General features: G+C 40.0%; 1 protein-coding gene across 1 annotated transcript in view; it reads right to left on the reverse strand.

Annotated features, from left to right (window-relative positions):
- The window catches only part of LOC128663307 (dual oxidase 1-like), a 485,563-nt gene extending 478,515 nt beyond the window's left edge, over window positions 1–7,048 (reverse strand). Inside the window, exon 1 of the mRNA XM_053717572.1 lies at window positions 6,923–7,048. The gene's annotated coding sequence lies outside the window, so the exon portion shown is untranslated. The remainder of the gene's footprint in view (window positions 1–6,922) is intronic.

Below are 7,048 nucleotides of genomic sequence, written 5' to 3' on the forward strand. Positions count from 1 at the left end.
GCACCAATTTCACTTAGGGATAAAAACAAAATCTCCCATTGTGCCACTAAATATTCACTGTAGCTATCTTACACAATGACCCCTCTAGGATATCACAAAGCATGGATAATTTTTACTTTTGAATTTTAAAAATATTAGTCCCCAAATGTCCCTCAAATTGCAAAATAGGCACCAATTTCACTAAGTGATAAAAACAAAATCTCCCATTGTGCCACTAAATATTCACTGTAGCTATCTTACACAATGACCCCTCTACGATATCACAAAGCATGGATAATTTTTACTTTGGAATTTTAAAAATATTAGTCCCCAAATGTCCCTCAAATTGCAAAAATAGGCACTTTACAACAATTTCACTTGGGGATAAAAACAAAATCTCCCATTGTGCCATTAAATTTTCACCACAGCTGTCTCACAAAATGACCCCTCTTTAGTGGCACAATGGGGAATTTTGATTTTATTCATACGTGAAGTTTTTGGAAAGTGCCTATTTCCATCTTAATATGAGGAGAGTCCACGGCTTCATTCCTTAGCTGTGGGAAATACAGAACCTGGCCACCAGGAGAAGGCAAAAACACCCCAATCCAAAGGCTTAAATACCTCCCCCACGTCCCTCACCCCAGTCATTCTTTGCCTTTCGTCACAGGAGGATGGCAGAGAAGTGTTGTAAGATTCGGAGTAGTCTCTTATGGAGAGTAGTACTCCTCACTATGGGACTGGAGATTTAAGTAGTCTTGTCAGCCTCTCAGTGAGAGCATTGACGAAAGTTAGGGTCTGGAGATGCAGGGACAGTCTTTCTGCGAAACCATCCAGACTCGTATTAACAAATCTCCCATTGTGCCACTAAATATTCACTGCAGCTATCTTACACAATGACCCCCTCTATGATATCACAAAGCATGGATAATTTTTACTTTGGAATTTTAAAAATATTCCCCAAATGTCCCTCAAATTGCAAAAATAGTCACATTCCAGCAATTTCACTTAGGGATAAAAACAAAATCTCCCATTGTGCCACTAAATATTCACCACAGCTATCTCACACAATGACCCCTCTACAATATCACAAAGTATGGGGACTTTTTACTGTAGAATTTTAAAAATATTGGGCCCCAAATATCCCTCAAATTGCAAAAAATAGGCACATTCAAACAATTTCACTTGGGGATAAAAACAAAATCTCCCATTGTGCCACTAAATTTCTCACACAATGACCCCTCCTGCATGGCACTCCATGTGACCGGTTGTGGCCTCATTATCTTCCTCTTTCCTTAACGTGCAGTTTACAGGAGACAAAGCGGTTTCTCTGTGGGGCCTGGGTTATAGGAGGTGGTGAGTGCCCCGGCCATTAGGGGTAAAAAGGTGCCATTTCTCTTTTTTCTATTATTCGTATTAAAAGTGCAAGCTATGGAGGACTCTGATGCGTTAGAGGGTACTCCCTCTTTACCTAAGTCCAATACCAGTTTTTATTGTGAGGTGGCTATGGTATGTTCCACATGCCTCGATAAGGTAGTTATATCAAAAAAGACAAAGATGTTTAGTACCACTGAGCAATCCACCTCTGAGGGGTCTCCGTCCCGTGAGGTGCATTCCCTGCAATCATCTCCTATTACACATGCAGCTCCCCATCACACTACTAATCCTCCTTTGGGAGGGGCCCTCCTATCGCCAGACTTTAATGAACAGTTGCAAACGGCAGTGTCTGCGGCCTTCAGTGCTTTACATCGCCCTGCTAAGCGCAAGCGAAAGGTTAAATATTGCTATCTTTCCCAGGGGTCATCTATCAACTTGTTGGATTTATCTGATACTAGATTATCCATGGCTGAAGACACCTCTAATACTTCAGAGGAGCCTCTTTCTGGGTTGGAATCGACTGCCTCTAGGCCTCCGGTTGCAGAGGAACCAGACTTTAGATTTAGGATCGAGCACTTACGCTTTCTGTTTAAGGAAGTGTTGGCTACGTTAGAGGTTCCAGAACCAAAATTACGTGAGGAAATTTCTATTCCTAAGCTTGATAAGGTTTATGAGGACAAGGTGGTGCCATGGACTTTTCCGGTTCCTGTAAAGATGGCAAATATTATTAAGAATGACTGGGAGAGACTTTGATTTTCTTTTTCCCCTTCTTTTTCCTTTAAGAAATTGTTCCCAGTTCCTGACTTGTGGGGGTCTGTCCCTAAGGTGGATGGAGCTATCCCCACGCTGGCTAAGCGCACCACTATCCCACTTGAGGATAGTTCATTGTTTAAGGAACCAATGGATAAAAAACTGGAAACTCTGTTAAGAAAGATGTTTCAGCACACAGGGTATTTATTTCAGCCTGCAGCGGCAGTTACTGCGGTGGCTGGATCCGCTACCTATTGGTGTGACTCTTTGTCAAAGATGATCGAGGTGGAAACTCCCCTCGAATAAATCCAGGAAAGAATTAAGGTAGATAATTTGTTTATCTGTGATGCAAACATGCAGATTATTTGCTTGAATGCTAAGACATCAGGCTTTTCTGTTCTAGCCCGTAGGTTTGCTGACATGACTTCAAAATCTAGATTGCTTTCCTATCCATTCAAGGGGAAGATTCTTTTCAGTCCAGGCCTGGACTCTATCATATCCACGGTCACTGGGGGCAAGGGTGCCTTTCTACCGCAGGATAAGAAGAATAAGCCTAAAAGACAGGGTCCAAATTTTCGTCCCTTTTGTTCGGATAAATCCCAACGTCATCAGCCCTCCACAAAGCCTGATCATTCCAAGGGAACTTGAAACCATCTCAATCTTGGATTAAATCCAAAGAGAACAAGAAGTCTGCCGAGACAAAATCGTCATGAAGGGGTGGCCCCCGATCCATCATTGGATCGTATTGGGGGGAGACTATCTCTTTTTGTGGAGGCTTGGCTGAGAGACGTGCAAGACCCTTGGGTTCTGTAGGTCATTGCTCAGGATTACAGGATAGGTTTAAAATCTCATCTACCCAGGGACAGATTCCTCTTATCAAACCTGTCTTCAAGGCCAGAAAAAAGAGATGCTTTTCTAGGGTGTGTGAGGGATCTCTCCTCCCTAGGAGTAATCGTGCCAGTACCTCTAGCAAAGATATGTTTGGGGTACTACTCAAACCTTTTTGTGGTTCCAAAGAAGGAGGGTACATTTCGCCCGATTCTAGACCTAAAGTGTTTAAACAAGTTTGTGTTGCTCCCATCATTCAAGATGGAGACGATAAGGTCTATCCTGCCCTTAGTTCAAGAGGGACAGTTCATGACTACAATAGACTTGAAGGATGCTTACCTTGATGTGCCAATACATAAGGAGCACTTCAAGTTCTTAAGATTTGCTTATCTGGATCAATACTTCCAGTATGTTGCTCTTCATTTTGGTCTAGCTACTGCCCCAAGAGTCTTTACGAATGTTCTGTGGGCCCTACCTGCGGTGGCGAGATCCAGAGGTATTGCAGTAGCGCCGTATTTGGACGACATCCTGATCCAGGCTCCGTCCTGCCGGCTGGCAGAAGACCATTCAAGAGCTTTTTTACTTCTTCATTCTCATGGATGGAAGATAAACTTAGGAAAGAGTTCTCTGGTTCCCAGAGTGGAGTTCCTAGGCACGATAATAGATTCCATATCTATGAAGATATTCCTTACAGACCAGAGACGTTGCAAAATTACTTCCAATTGTCTTGCCCTCCAGACATCCTTAAGGCCATCTGTGGCCCTGTGTATGGAGGTGATTGGGCTCATGGTGTCCAGCATAGATATGCCATTCGCCAGGTTCCATCTCAGACCTCTTCAGTTGTGCAGGCTGAGGCAATGGAACGGAGATCACTCTGATCTATCCCAACAGATTTCTCTGGACAACCAGTCGAGAGAATCGCTCTCTTTGTGGCTCTGTCCAGATCGTCTGTCCCAGGGGACATCCTTCGTGAGACCATCCTGGGAGATTGGGACTACGGACGCAAGTCTATCAGGATGGGGAGCTGTTTGGGGTTCCAGGAAGGCACAGGGCTGGTGGTCTCGAGAGGAATCTCTCCTCCTGATCAACATTTTGGAGCTTCGAGCGATCTTCAAAGCACTGAGGAATTGGTCTCTTCTGGGTTCGTCCCAGTTTATCAGATTCCAATCGGACAACATTACCTCGGTGGCTTACATCAACCATCAGGGAGGATGAGGGAAGTATCTCGGATCCTGGAATAAGCAGAGGCCCACAACTGCTCGCTGTCAGCGATCCACATTCCGAGTGTGGACAACTGGAAAGCAGACTCTCAACAGACAGTTGCTTCATCCGGGGGGAATGGACTCTCCATCCCGTGGTGTTTGCGGAGATTTGCAACAGATGCCTATTTTTGCAATTTGAGGGACATATGGGGCCCGTTAATTTTAAAATTCCACAGTAAAACGTCCCCATAATTTGTGATATCATAGAGGGGTCATTGTGTGAGAGAGCTCTGGTGAAAATTTAGTGGCACAATGGGAGATTTTGTTTTTATCCCCAAGTGAAATTGTTTAAATGTGCCTATTTTTGCAATTTGAGGGACATTTGGGGCCCAATATTTTTAAAATTCCACAGTAAAAAGTCCCCATAATTTGTGATATTGTAGAGGGGTCATAGTGTGAGATAGCTGTGGTGAATATTTAGTGGTACAATGGGAGATTTTGTTTTTATTCCTAAGTGAAATTGCTGGCAAGTGCCTATTTTTCAATTAGATGGATATTTGATACCCATTATTTTTAAAATTCCACAGTAAAAAGTCCCCATAATTTGTGATATCATAGAGGGGTCATTGTGTAAGATAGCTGTGGTGAATATTTAGTGGTACAATGGGAGATTTTGTTTTTATCCCTAAGTGAATTTGCTGAAAAATGCATATTTTTGCAATTTGAGGGACATTTGGGGCCCAATATTTTAAAAATTCCACAGTAAAAAGTCCCCATAATTTGTGATATCGTAGAGGGTTCATTGTGTGAGATATTTAGTGGCACAATGGGGAATTTTGTTTTTAACGCTTAGAGAAATGCTGGAAAATGACTATTCTTTTTAAATTTGAGTGACATTTATATAAAAAATGCTTGTTGTATTCATTAAAACATTTCTTATGAGCATATAAGTATGGTACGGCCTTTAATAGTCTTAAGAAAGTGCTAACAAATAAGTGTCTGATAGCTTGACTACTCCAAAAAAGTGTCTGATAGCTTGACTTGGATTTTTCAACTGTCTGATAGTTTGACTCGTTTTCAATTGCACTTAAATAATTTGACATTTTTATAAATTTGTGTATACCTTTTTTGTTATTTAATTAATATTATTCAGGTTCTGAGCCTTGTTGTGGGCAATTTCTAACAATATATAAAGCAAGAAAAATACATATTTCCATTTTCCCTCCAGACAAACAACAATATCACTCTTTATTTTTCACTCCTCACAACCTACAAATTGGCGAGATTAAAAACAGTGAATATTGCATGCACCACTTTTCATAAATATATGAGAACTGCGAATATATACGGGCATTTTAAAATGCCAATAGAGATTAATACAAGAATTAGGTATTTCCAGACAACTTATTTGCATATATTTAAGACTTGCGAATGGTCATGAGTCAATTTGTTCGTACACATGAAAAGTTGCGACTTTATTAGCGCATAACCTTTCATAAATATGGTGATATCATTTGTGAGGGGTTTTTTGACGATAAATGTGAGAATTTTCTTATTCTCACTTTGATAAATCTTGCCCATATAGTATGGCTTCATAAAAATCAATTATTGAGCAATACCATTGTAGTGAATAAAACCAAAAGTCCTAGGCACTCCTGCCCTAAGAAAACTATTATACAGGTAGCCTTCAGTTTACGCCGGGGTTAGGTTCCAGAAGGAATGGTTGTAAATCGAAACCGTTGTAAATTGAAACCCAGTTTATAATGTAAGTCAATGGGAAGTGAAGGAGATAGGTTCCAGACCCCTCTCAAAATTGTCATAAGTAACACCTAATACATTATTTTTAAAGCTTTGAAATGAAGACTTTAAATGCTAAACAGCATTATAAACCTAATAAAATAATCACACAACACAGAATATATAATTTAACTAAGTTAAATGAACAAAAACATTTGCTAAACAGCATTATAAACCTAATAAAATAATCACACAACACAGACTTCACTTGCATTTTTCTGCAAACAGTTCTTTCTATGCATTCCAATCTGGACTGATTTATAGACAGGAAGATCTTGTTCCTTTGAAATCTGCTTGATAGCTCATGTCTGGTTAAACAGATTAATTTCAGCTTGCTTGGCTTTGCTGCAACACAAGTGGATAGCTCCACCTACTGGCTATTTTAATAAATGCACTGCTTCTCAATGCTTTTCAAAAGCAGTCACATGACTGAAAAAAAGGTTGTTATTCTGAAACGGTGTAAATTGAACCATTGTAAAACGAGGGCCACCTGTATACGTTTTCCTTTATAACTAGATCATACTCATTTTTACACTATGAGGACTTTAGGGTTAAAAAAACATTTGAAAATGATAAGCAAGTTTATCTAAAGTAAAGCAAATGAAAGTAAACAAGGCATTAGATAATGTACATGAAAATGTAATACTGAGCACCTTAGAATACATTAATTTAAAGCCTAGTTAAATAGATGGATCAAGACATTTTTTTTTATAGATTATAAGGGCAACGTTCCACACAGTAGGCTGAGTAGAGTGAGCTACTGTCTCCCACAGTTAGTCTATAAATTCAGCGTTCCATTTAAAATGAACATAAAATGCATTAAACTATAAACTAGTGTAACCCCATATCTGCAGTTCTTTTATTACCAACAATCAATACTATGTTTAAAATCATGTGTTTCATGTGACGTGTATTATACTATATAGATATATTTAGCAGCAATAATATTGATAAAAGCAACATCAGATTTAAAAGAAAGCAAAGCTACTGACCTTATTGGGGGTATATAATGTATTCTTTGTGCTGGTGTCTTCCTCTAGACTTTTACAACTGCAGTAGCTTGTTGAGATGTCTGTGTGCCTGTTTGGTCATACGAGGCAGGGCTGGGTGTGAACTTC

This window comes from Bombina bombina, chromosome 6 (assembly GCF_027579735.1).
Source record: "Bombina bombina isolate aBomBom1 chromosome 6, aBomBom1.pri, whole genome shotgun sequence".
In the NCBI taxonomy this organism is placed as follows: domain Eukaryota; kingdom Metazoa; phylum Chordata; class Amphibia; order Anura; family Bombinatoridae; genus Bombina; species Bombina bombina.